The sequence below is a fragment of the Pseudorca crassidens genome, chromosome 12 (genome assembly GCF_039906515.1).
Source record: "Pseudorca crassidens isolate mPseCra1 chromosome 12, mPseCra1.hap1, whole genome shotgun sequence".
Classification (NCBI taxonomy): Eukaryota; Metazoa; Chordata; class Mammalia; order Artiodactyla; family Delphinidae; genus Pseudorca; species Pseudorca crassidens.
Window position 1 is genome coordinate 1,187,587 of NC_090307.1, and position 12,703 is coordinate 1,200,289.

At 58.0% G+C, this 12,703-nt stretch overlaps 1 long non-coding RNA gene across 1 annotated transcript; it reads left to right on the forward strand.

The window, feature by feature from the left end:
- Positions 1 to 4,674: 4,674 nt before the first annotated feature.
- On the forward strand, positions 4,675 to 12,147 carry LOC137203173 (uncharacterized). Its single transcript, XR_010932966.1, has 4 exons — positions 4,675 to 4,926; positions 6,103 to 6,218; positions 8,777 to 8,850; positions 9,046 to 12,147. It is a non-coding gene; the product is annotated as an uncharacterized lncRNA (long non-coding RNA).
- The last annotated feature ends 556 nt before the right edge of the window (positions 12,148 to 12,703 follow it).

A 12,703-nucleotide genomic window follows, 5' to 3' on the forward strand; every position in this document is an offset into this window, starting at 1 on the left:
GGCTGGCAGGAGGGGCTCTGGGTTGGCCTGGCCGGGCCTGGGCTCCCAGGCACTCAGTCTGCGGCCCTCCATTGGCCTGAGAGGAGATGTGACTCCTGGAGGCCCCAGATGTGCTGGTGAATGGGTAGAGCTGTGTGCGGTTCCGGCCTCTCACAGCAAGGACAGCGTTGGGACACGGCCCGAGGGCCCCCCACCTCGCCGGCCAGGTCGGCCTCTCCCAGCCGAGCCCCCTCCCAGCTCGAGCTCGTATCCTTCCAGGCAGGCACCCTCATCGCCACCGAGTCGGTAGGGTTCCGTGTGCTCTCAATCTTCTTATCTGAGGCACTGCGTCAAAGCTGAGCTCGCAATCCCCCGAAGGGGCAATTACAGGCCATAGATGCCTCAACAGACACCCCCGTGAAATCCACAGGGATTCACATGGTGCTTGCTGGGCTGAGGAAGCTGACTGGGGAGGGTGTGAGCTGGGCGTGAAGGCCGAGGCCTCCTCTGCCCTCCCCTGCTGGTGCCGCGGTCACGACCGGTAGATTCCAGATTCTCCTCCTCCGTCCTTTCTCCCTCCAGTAAGTCAGGCATTTCTAGGAAAAATGCACCTTCAGTAACTCCTTCCTGGGATCAATTAACGAAGGACGGAAGTGCTGAGGAGGGCCAGCTGGAGGAGCTGACCTTCTGCTCAAAGCCCTGCGTCCTACCTTCCAGGTCCTGCCCAGCCCAGCAGCTCTGTCTCGGTCCCAGGCCCAAAGTGACAGCCACACAGATGGGGCCACATGAGCGCCTCGGACCAGTGGCCCAGGTGGGTCAGCTATCACTCTCGCTGTCTGTGCGTCACTGTGACTTGACACACACGCGCACACGTGAGTGCATGTACACCCACTCACATGGGCACACACATGTACATGCATGCACACACGCTCAGGAACACCCTGCATGCACACGCACACAGGTGTAGTAGCTGTACGATTCCCAGCCGGCCCGTCAGGAGCCTGTAGGGTCACAGGCTTTGCCTCGTGGTGGTGGGCTTGCAGACCACACCCCTCCTATTCCCGAGGCACTTTATTTCCCGTCCGCTTAAATGCTCGCCCTCACAGGGACAAAGGGAAACCGAGGCACGGGATCAGGGAGTGCCCTATGGCTCACTGGGGGGGCTGCAGCGGGACCCCGGGGCCACCCTGGACGTGTCATGGGGCTGCACACAGGTGTTAATGCCTCTCTGTTGTGCGTCTGACGTGCGACCCAGAGCCGCTCTGCCCACAGACCCACGCCAACAGTGGGCAGTCTGCATGCCCTTCGACGTCCCAGCACACCCGACGGTCCCGGGGGCTCCCAAGACACGAGAAACTTGCGCAGATCGATGGTGTTTTCCTGGACCGAGATCTGGAAGGCTGATTAGACTTGAAGTAACTGATGAACTTTCCACATCCGCACCAGCATCTTCTCGTCCCTGGGAGACACACAAAAAGACAATTCAATGTTAATTATGAATACACTAATTTCAAGCGAAAGCTCCCTAATGGTAACAGTAATGATAATAAAGATAGGGCACAGTTATTGGGTTACACGGCCTTCCGTGCTCCACGATGTTCAAGGGAAAACTCTTCCTCTGTCAGAGGCTGGCACCCTTCAGGTCGGAGTTTATTTATTTTTTTTTTTTGCTGTACGCGGGCCTCTCACTGCTGTGGCCTCTCCCACTGCAGAGCACAGGCTCCGGACGCGCAGGCTCAACGGCCATGGCTCACGGGCCCAGCCGCTCCGCGGCATGTGGGATCTTCCCGGACCGGGGCACGAACCCATGTCCCCTGCATTGGCAGGCGGACTCTCAACCACTGCGCCACCAGGGAAGCCCCGGAGTTTATTTTACTTTTATTAAGTGTGTTCTCAAGCAGCATCCCTGCACCCCTGCCCGCCCCTCACCTTTCCGGGGGCACCTGCCCCCCGATCTCCGAGCTACCTGCAGCCTCTGCCCCGCCTCTGAGGCACTAGCTGCCCTCGCCGCCTTGCAGGGGCTCATCGTCGGCGCGTCTGTTCAGCCCTGTCCCCACCACACGCACGGTCCCCACTGGGCACTGCAGCCTGGAGCCAGCTGATGGCTTTTCCCCAGTTTCCACCCCCTGAGAATCCACGCGGATCGCCGGACTCTTCCAAGGTGCGACCCCAAGGCGCCGCGTTGACTTCCAGCCCCCAGGGCTGCTCTGGAGCCCGAGACCCCACCCTCTGTGCCCTCCTGGTCCCCTGGGCGCCATTCCTTCTGCCTGAGCGCTGGTTGGCCGGGAGGGTCTCTGCGCGGGACCCTCGAGGCCTCTGCCTGGAAACTCACGCCTTCAGTTCTGGGAAACTGTTCCCGGTTGTTGGTCGACTCCTTCCTGTCCACCTGAGCTGCCCCCCTTTCCGGGGCTCCTGGCCTTGGGGCTTTCTGAGCCTTTCTTTCCTATTTTTGATCTCGTCGTCTTTTAGCTGTACTTCCTGGTAGATTTTCTTAACATTCGTCACCATATTTCTGATTTCTAGGCTCCTCGTGTTTGCTGTTGTAAACACTGTGCTTTGATTGCGTTTCCTGCCTGGGACGCCTTTCTGAGGGAGGCGACATCAAGGTTCTCTCCCTGCACGGCGTCTACTTACTTGCATAAGCTTTTGCAGGAGGTTTAGTTTTTCACGTTAGCGCGTTTGCTCTGATGTTTGTCTGATTCTATTCGAGAGGGAGAAACCAGGAGGCGCGATAGTGGGGTCAGCCTGCTGTGGGCTTGCTTTTGGGACATCTGGTTGGGGCACCCCAAGTCAGTAATTTTAGGGCTCCTTCAGGCTGGTGGGGCTCCCAGAGAAGGTGCTCTGGTCCCGGCTGGGGCCTGTCTGGAGACCTGGCGTCCGGCCTCGGGGACCCGCGGGGCTCGGCACCAGGCAGCGTGGCCGTCCCTCCTGCCGTCTCGAAGGCCACTGCCACAGATCCATCCACTTCCCAGTCTGTTTCCTCTGTGCCCTGTCTGTGCCCTTTTGTTTTACAATATCTCTGTACTGAATTTCAGCAGAGAGAAACTGAATTTCAGGAGAGAACAAAAGTAGACGTGGGCTTCCCTGGTGGCGCAGTGGTTGAGAGTCCGCCTGCCGATGCAGGGGACGCGGGTTCGTGTCCCGGTCTGGGAAGATCCCACATGCCACGGAGCGGCTGGGCCCGTGAGCCATGGCCGCTGAGCCTGCGCGTCCGGAGCCTGTGCTCCGCAATGGGAGAGGCCACAACAGTGAGAGGCCCGCGTACCGCAAAAAAAAAAAAAAAAAAAAAGTAGACGTGTTTTCACGCTGCATCTTCTCCAGGCCGGGTAAAGGCACCATTTTCAATTCTTTACCTCAAACCAGAGATTCAATGACAACAAAACGATGTTCACCCCAACCTATGTTATGTTTCAGTAAATTTCCCATATCATTCCATTCTGCCCCCAAACTGCCTCCTTGCCCTCCTGGGACCCTGTGGGCCTGAGGATTCCTTTCCTACGGCCTGAGACAGAGTTCCCAGCGCCTGGGCAGCCCTCGGCGGGAGGAGGGGCTCCAGGGGAGCCAGCGCACGCCGCTGCGTCCTCGTCGACACTCTTTGGCTGGGCTTTAGGGGACCATGAGGCAAGGCTGTGCGCTCTGTTCCCGTCGGGGCGCCGCGAACGCGGCAAGGACACTGGTAACTGCTCGCCGTCACTTCCCACTGGACAGGGCCCCCTGCCGGTCATCTGCCCACAAACAAGCTCAGGTCTGGGCTCGGGGGGTACAGCAGGAGGGAGGCCGTTCGGGTCTGCCTGAACGCCTACTCCCCCACCTCCTCCCACCCCTCTCCTCTGGAGCACTTGGGCAGTCGGTCTTGAAATCTAGGCTTCATAAGTGGGACACGAGACCCAGGCCGGCGAGGGGTTCGTTTCCCGAGGCCCCGGCCACCCTGACTCTCCTCCGCGGGTCCCAAGAGGCGAGGTGTGGGCGCGGCTGGCTCGGGGCAGCCTGTCTGTCCGTCCCAGGGGCCGTCCTCAAGGCCCAGGGCCTGTCGCCACCGTCTTCGAGGCTCTGGTGGGAACACCGAGTCCCAGCTCAGAGGTCTCGGAGAGACTTTCCACCACAGCCCGGGGGTCTCGCCTGCAACCCTGGCCAGCCGGGCCGCTTTCTCCCGTCTGGGCTCCTCCGGCCAGGCCCGACTCCACCACTTTCCCTGGACGGTTTCCTGCTCAGGTCTCTCCTCTCGCCGCGAGGCTGTCGTCCTCCGAGGTCCGGGGCGTCTGACCTCACCTGACCCCCAGCCTGGCTCTGCATCCCCTGATGCTGCATTTCCAGCGGAAGAGAGGAGGTTGAAACTCCGGTTTCAAATTCCAGCGGAAGCCTGACCCCTGCTTATCTGGGTGTTAGAAACGAGTGGCTTCACTGACTGGTCACTGCACTGGAGGGGCAGAGCCGCTCTGCATGGCCACATGGCCAGTGCCGGCCCCAGTGAGCCTGTCAAGGGGGCTTCACGTCAGGCCGGCCCTGGGCCGGGGCGTGGGTGCGTCCACGCTGCCTGCTGTCTGTTAGGGGCCTTTAAACACAGGCTTCTCCCAAGTGCAGATTCCAAAAGTGGGTGGGAACCTGCGGTGACTTCCCGATGGCCGTGGCCAGGGCCGCGGTGCAGTTATTCTTAGCCGGGGGCTGACAGCTCCCTCCCCGAGGGGCCACGTGGACACTAATGGGGACCAGCTGTCACATCTGAGCCTCTGTGCAATTGACGCATCTCAGAGGCCACGGTCATGACCTGAGAGCAACACAACAGAGAAGAAGGACCACCAAGAACTCTCCAGAGCCTGTCCCCAGGCCTCTGCGGGCGAGGAGCTCTGTCCACCTGAAGAGGCCTTTTGGAAGGTGGAAGTGACCAGACTCTAAAGAGGCCATCTTGCTGACTGATCTAAATCTGGCCTAATTCCAGAAAGGTCGAAGGTAGATCAGATGAAATCAAATGCATGAAATGGATACAAAAAACTGAGACCCGAGAAACGGGCGGTGGGCCTGAGGCCCTTGGGGGATGTGCACGCTGGGCGGAGGGCGCCGGTCTGGAGGCTGCCCCGGGGAGGGCTGCCTCGCGCGCGGCCCCTCGAGGGAGACTGGGGGCGGCTTCCCGCTGGGCCCGGGCGTCCCTCCGAGGGAACCACACGCAGAGCTGGCCTCGGGCTCACGATCGCCAGCAGACGCGGGGCCGTCCGGGAGTGCCAGCAGGATGCCCACCCCGGGCGGGGCTCCTGCCAGGCGAGGGGTCCCTGGGCCCGGCGGGGAAGGCGGCCCTGCCAGGGAGGGGGGTGCGGAGCCTCAGCCCCGCGTGTGTTTTCTCTGCATTTGGTGACGTGCGGTCACGATTTTCCCTCAGGAGCAGCCCGGGCCCGGCACCTGATGGGAACAAACCTCCAAGTTCTCACGGAGCCTGGAGGTGAATCGGGAACCAGACCCTCTGCCCCACGATGGCTGAGTGTCTGGGAGGGAGTCCATGCAAGGAGGACCCCAGGCTCCCAACTCGAGCTTGTCTGGGATTTGTGTTGGACGATGCTGTCCGCTAAGTGGTCTCTGTACCATGTATTGAAGAAGCTGCTCTCCGCCCAGTGGCTTCCACGCGTCCTGGGTCTGAGGCTGTGCCGTCGGTCCCGCTCGCTCCGTCTGTCCAGGCCTGAGCTGGACCCTCACTCTTTCCAGGACCGCATCTTCTTAAATCTCTCAGTGTGTTGGCAACACAATCCTCCTACAAGCACAGGATTTTTGCTTTTGTTTTGTTTCGCTTTGCCTTTCTTGTACTTTTCCAAGAAGAAAAATGAGCTTTTTTCAAGTTCCAGCACAAAGGAGTGAACTGACTCAGGCTTTAATCATGTCTCCCAGAACCTGCTGCTGATGACGGACCCGAGACGGGGACGCGCTGGAGTTCCTCATTAGCGGGGCCCGGCCTGTGAGTCAAGGGCAGCAGGGCCTCGGTCGGGGCGCCTGCTCCCCAGACACCCAGCCTCATGTCCCCCCACCTGCCAGGGCTTCCACAGGAATGCGGAAGGGGAAACTTCCAGCTTTGCTCTGAAAGAGGAAGCTTGGATCAATCATGAGTATTTTTGGTCAGCTTATTGTTTCTTCTGTCCCCAGAAGCAGCTCTCCACCGGTGACACATGTGAGCACAGAGTGGACACTCACCCAGGAAAGTCCCTCGGGACCCCAGGCCTCCCCAGAGTTCCACATTTGCATTAAAAGCTCCTTTACAAGTAAGTGGACTCAACGTTTACAAAGCAGGTTGTTGGTCTCTTGCAACTGTTTGCTCTCAAAAGCATGATGTTGTTCTCAATATTTTAAATATTCTCTGTGATACCAAGAGTTAGGCTTTCGATAGACGTCTCATAAAACTGGGTTTCCCATGGTGGATCTATTGTCCTGAAGGTCGTAATCTCTATCCATAGAAGAATAGGGCGGTGCTGCAGCAGCGGCCCCAGTTAAAGCCATCCTCTTACGACTGCAGATTAGCAAATCTTCAACAAGACTCTGCGTGGGGGCTTCCCTGACATGATACCACCTAGTGCTCCGCTTGGCCTAGGTGGGTCTTCAAGGCTCTATGAAACTAAACTCTAACTTTTAACGTATACCCAGGTTGCTGTTGATTCAAGCTCTTCTGTACAATAATATAGTAAAGGAGATTACGGGCCCCTGCGGCTGACGGGTCCAGGGCATCTGGTCAGGGATGGCTTGATCCAGCGGCTCAGTGATGACACCAAACAATTGCTTCTTTTTAAGTCTTTCGGATCTGTCTCATCCTAAGGCTGGTTCTACTGCCATCACGAGGGGGCTTCTGACAGCACCTGGGCCGTGAGAGTGAGGGTCTCCCGGTCCCAGTATCGGGGAGATCTGACGGGCACTCTCCTGGAAGAGCTCTGGGCCACGTGTCCTCGTGGAACCTCACTGATGGCAGGGGAGAACTGCGCTGGGCGATACCCAGGGCTGGCTGGGCTGCGCTGGGTCAGGCTTCCCAAATGTGTGTGTCACAGGAGCAGCCGGTCCTGTGTGCACAGAGCCTGGACCAATTCCCTTGCTTCCTGGTGTGCAAAGTCATGGTGCTGAACTCACCGGTCCCTGAGGGTCCTTCACGCCCGGTTCTCAATCTCTCAGCCTCCGGCAGGGTCTTGTCCTCAGAGCCAATAGGCTGACAGAGATGCAGGCAGGGGCACAGCAAACGTCTTCCTCCTCTGTATCCAGGTGAGGCTGGAGAATTCTAGAAACTGGAGTCTTCCCGTCCCCAGGGCTTGTCTTATTAGTACTTGGACGGGGGGCATGGATTTGACTGTCCCCTACTTCACAGACGTGCACGCTGAGTCCCAGGGTTTCCTCTGTCATTGCCCGGCTTGCCCAGCTCTGGGGGGCCCACCGGTCCTCGGCCTGGAGCGCGGCCCCCTCGGACACACGGTCTGCTTGTTAGAAGCTTGTTGTTCAAGCCCAGACGAGGGTCAGTCCCTCCACCTCCCCCACCCCACGATGGCCTCCTCCTTGGACTCCCGAGCCCCTGCGGACAGGTCAGGCCTTCCCGGGAGGCCCAGTGCTTTCCTCTCCTGGCACTGGCTCTCCACCCGTGCCCGTGCGCCTGGCCACACAGGCCCAGCCCAGGACACAGGTCCGGAACCGCACTTGTGTGCGTATCTGTCAAAAGGACCGCTGGCGCTGGGGATGCGTGCACATCACTTTCCAAGACTGAAAAAGCCTTTTCCTGCCTCTCCCTTTCCCAACAAAATGCTTGGGGGAGGGGCTCCAAGTCCACCGGCCATTCAGACCCCCAGAGGCGTCGCGCGGGACCCTGCTCCCTTTGTTGTGGATATGGTTGCCCAGGACTCACCAGCTCTGCCCGATGAGACCCCAAGGCAGGCGCAGGCAGGACGCCTCCTGAGGGCGTCTCCCGGGAAATGCACCTGCGGGCTGGCCGCAGAGTGGCCGCCCTGGGCCCAGGCTGTGTGCCCCATGCGTGGGCTGGGCTGCGGGGAGGCAGGGGTCCCGCCTCCGCTGCTTCAACCCCCTGCCCCTCGCTGCCGCCTCAGGTCTTCACCAGAGGCCGCGTTTCTGTCTCTCGCCTCTGCCGAATTTGAGGCACATAGACGGGTTCCTGGAAGAGAGTGACTTTTGGTACATTATGGTGCAAGCATGGTTCTTTATTTCTGTGTTTATTATTTTTTTAAATTGAAGTATACGTGAAGAAGGAGTAGTTCTTCAAACCAACACCAAAGCTTGAACAGCAGCAGGCCCGAGGCCCAGGTGGCTTTCTGCCGCCCACCTCTGAGGGCACGGGTTCGAGAAGACAGTGGTCTGGGCCAGTGGGTGTGCAGATGCAGGATTTCCAGGGAAAGTATCTGCAAAACAAATAAAATAAATCCGACGGCAAGTGGGATTTATTTGTTATATTGACTGTTTCAAGACTGCATTATGTAGAGTTTCTTGATCTGCAAATGACAAAAGAGAAAGTCATAAAATTAAGCATATGTGTTATTTTAATGAAATGTGTGGTTATCGACTTTCGCTTAAAATAAATAAAAACGTTCCTGAATTTATACAGTAGCCGTGTCCTTGAAAAGCAGGTTAGAAATAGAATTTTGTTATAAAGCAGAAACTAACACATCATTGTAAAGCAATTATACTCCAATAAAGATGTTAAAAAAAAAAAACAAAGAGAATTTTGCTAGAGTGTCTTGTTTAGCTATAATCTAACTACACGGGAAACTCTGGGAAGAGGGGTGAGTGTGTTAGAACAGCAATGAAATTCGCTAACCTCTTTGTTCCGTTCACTTAGATTTTGGAATATGAGACTTCCTTAAATTGTGTCATCAGGCAACGAAAACCAAATTTAACTCACAGTGTCACAAGGTAGGCATTTGTCTTCTGGTCATAAAACCAGTACTTACTGTTACGAGAATGTTTAAGGCCAACAGTGGGGCTTTCACTAATCCTGTTGATATTCTAGTAAAAGTCGCTGGTTGATTTGGGACCTCTTGTTTACACTGCGTTCCACTGTTAGACGGGCTTGCATCATCTACTCGTCAACTTAAAATTATTTTCCAGGTTATGGAGACTACTCTGACGTATCGCCAGAGGCTTCATATTCCAGACGAGTCCTGTCAGCTGCGGTGTCATCAGAAAATCGCTGGCAGCCGGAGCGGAGGGCGCTGGTCTCTGCCCCACTCGCCGTATTGATCCAAAGAAGATTTTCCACGTTACGCGGATCCAAACCGAGCGCCCGCGACACCACCGTGGCGTCTCATTGCGATGGTCCTGGGGGCACGGGGCTCTCATGGGCTTGCCCTCTGTCCCCCAACTTGTGGACCCCAGGCCGCCCTTTTAAAGAGCTCACTTGACCCCTGGGTGGCGGCAGCGTGGCTGGGAGGCCCGGGCACTGAGCACACCCGGGGGCTCCAGGTCAGGGCGAGGCTGACCCCCGGCCTCCAGATGGGTCTGCACCCACGGCGTCGGCGCCCTGGTTTCCCCTGCATCCTGGTCCCCCGGGGTGCCGTCATCTTAATGTCCCCGCTGACACTTTGCCCTCCAAAGGAAGCTCGCTTTCGTTGACAGAGGGAGCCCACAATGAATTATTTATTTTGACCCGCTTGGGAAATAACTCCTCTCTCAACAAGACCGACCAAACTCCTCAGCCGCTCCCCCATCAAAACCCAACGCAAGCGCGCCAGCCTGCCTTCCCGTCTGTGTCTGAGACCTGGTCTTGACCTCGGCCCGCTGCTCTGCAGGCGTGGCCTCCTCCACCACCTCACGCTCTTGACATGGCAGCTCAGACGGCTCCCAGGGCACCGAGGAAAGGCTCCCGCCCAGCACAGGGCACGGCCGAGCCGGGAGGCTGTGGGTTCCACCGGGTCCTCAGGTGACAGACGGCGAGCGACACGGTCAGACGTGTGGGTTTCATTTCTTACGTTACTATCAAAGTAATTTACAAATTACTGTCAAATTACTACCATTTTTATCAAAGTCATAAGAAAAAGCGCACTAGGTCGTGCAGCCCCCCGGCCCACTGTCCGCATCCTGAGGAGCAACGTCCACTGAGCGTTTCGCCCACGTTTCTAGACGGCGGGCCGTGGGCTCGGCCTTCCCGCGGGGCTCCTGTCGGGCTGGGGGGAGCTCGGCTCTCTGACCGCTGCACAGCCCACCACGCTTCCTGCTGTTGTCCAGCTGCCACGCGGGGTGGCGGACGGTATCCTGTGAGAGGCTGCTGGCTCCCTGCTGCGTGCGTGGCTCACAGGACGGCTGCGAAGTCTGGAACCAGAGGCTTGAACGTGGACTTCGAGCAACACCGGCAAACCGCTGCGTTCACCCCCGGCTCACCCGTGTTTGCAGACTTGGTGCCTCCCCTGCAGCCATGCTGGAGCTACCTCCTCCCTGGCACAGCTTTAGAATCTCCAGCTGTCTTGATTTTCCTGATCTCCCCGGTGCACCTGGGAGGCCCCACGGGAGGGGCTCCACAGTCACGGGTCCTCCACCTGCCCTGAGTCTCCCGGGCCTCCAGCCCCGGGCTGGGGGCTGCTCTCCCGGCCTCACAGACCTGCCAGCCCAGGGGCCCCTCCCCACCTGGGGGGTGCAGTCTCTGGTCTCCTGAGTGGCTTTCGAGGACACGCAGGCTGATGTTTTGGAATGGAGCCGAAGGAACCGGTCTCCTCGGGGATCAGACCCAGAGGGACCTTGTGGGGGCTGGAAGCGGGGACAGAGGGAGGTGGGGGAGGGCGGGGAGGACTGCTCTGGCCTCCGCAGCCCCCTGCTGCCAAGACAGCCCAGAGGCAAGGGTTCTGCCCCTGAAGCCGCGCCCAAGGCTGCCCACCGACCGTGCGATGGGAGTTACACAGCAGGGGGTGCCCTGGGGTCCTCAGACTCTGGGGGCAGAGGGGCAGGTGCTGCAGGACTTCCTCAGGGCCCCGGTCACTCAGGGATGGGTGCCTGGGACCCGCTTTGGTAACCACGGAGCTGCAGGCAGGCAGGGGCCGTGTTTGCGATTCTCCTGTCTGCTCTCCAGGCCCTTCACCTCCAGGCTCTCCACCCTCACTGCCGTGACCCCCTGACACAGTGTGACCAGCCTCCCACACCCTCTGCGGTGGCCCGGGGCCTGGAGGACCAGCTGGGCCTCTGGGACCACGGAGGAGGCCTGGAGGGTCCCGCAGACCCATGCCAACGGTGGCCCCGGGCTCCCTCTCGCCCCCTCGCCCGTGCCCCTGCTCTGTCTCCGGGGGTCCCTCCAGGGCCCATCGGGATCCACTCCCGGAGGCTGGGCTCACGGCTCAGGTCCTCAGGGCCACGTGGAGGTGGACGTGCACCCTCCCTTCTTCCCTCCACGCCTCCTTCCCTGCAGATGAACAGTGAAGCCTTGGGACAGATTTAAACTACAGTAGTATTTGTTGTTCTTCTGAATTTTCTCTGGCAGTGTTCACAGCAGGCCAGGTTGCCAGGGGTCCCTGTGGAGTCTGGGGGACACCACTCGAAAGTCCTGCTATGTTGCGGTTCCTCCTGCCCCAGAGCTTGGCCCGGGGGGCCTGGTGAACGCTCACCACCCCCATGCAAAGGCCACAAGCACTTTCGGGGGCCTTCCTGGCGGCTCAGATCCACACCGGTCGCTGTGGGCTCTTGACTCGAGGAAGCGACTTATCACGTTTGCATCACCTGGAGCAACTCAGCAGTGCAGACGCCCAGGGGCCTGATGGAATTACGCTTTGTTCAACGAAAACGTAGGCGTTTTCGGGGCCTGGAGAGGTGAGGTCGCTGACCGAACGGGTGGAATCAGGACAGTGTAGAGTCTACTGATAGAAAGACGCTGAGAGGCCCTGCAGGCGCATCGGCATGAAACAGGAAGACACGGCGGGCTTCAGAGCGGCAGCTACTCGGGCTGGGCCCCGGGGAGCACAGCCCTGCAGCCGCGGACAGATCCCCTGCTACGCTTCCTGGAAGGTCCTCTGCAGCTGTTACACGGGGAATAAGCTAAACGTTGATTCACAAGGAGGCCTTTAGAAAACTCCCGACTTGGGCTAGGCTACAATATCTAGCAGTTACTAATTTGGGGGGATCTCAGAACACCTGTAAAAATTATCAAAGCCCCCAAGAACTTTTGTTTATGTGGGTTGTACCTATCGATATGCACCATAGTAGTAATTAAAACTGAGAAATTTAAAAACATTTATTGATTGATTCATTTAAAAGTAACAGGGGCTTCCCTGGTGGCGCAGTGGTTGAGAGTCCGCCTGCCGATGCAGGGGACACGGGTTCGTGCCCCGGTCCGGGAAGATCCCACACGCCGCGGAGCGGCTGGGCCCGTGAGCCATGGCCGCTGAGCCTGCGCGTCCGGAGCCTGTGCTCTGCAACGGGAGAGGCCACAACAGTGAGAGGCCCGTGTACTGCCAAAAAAAAAAAAAAAAAAAAAAAACAATAATAAACCCATCAAGTGTTACCATAAACGACACTTTTATGAAACATAACAAGTTTTAGTGAGGAAAAAATGGCATCGTTTTACATGTTTTGCAAATCTCTTCCGTGTCTGGCTTGACAGACACTTGGATTCTCATGTCTGCTTCTGTGTTCAAACTGCTCAGGCTGAAATACAGAGGAAGATCGGGCCACACACTGGCGTGTAGCTGGATTATTGGAGTTTACTTCTATGAACCTTTCAGATAATTGTGCATCGTCTTCTTTGATATCACACAAAAGTTGATAAATGGTAGTTTCTTAAAGGTTA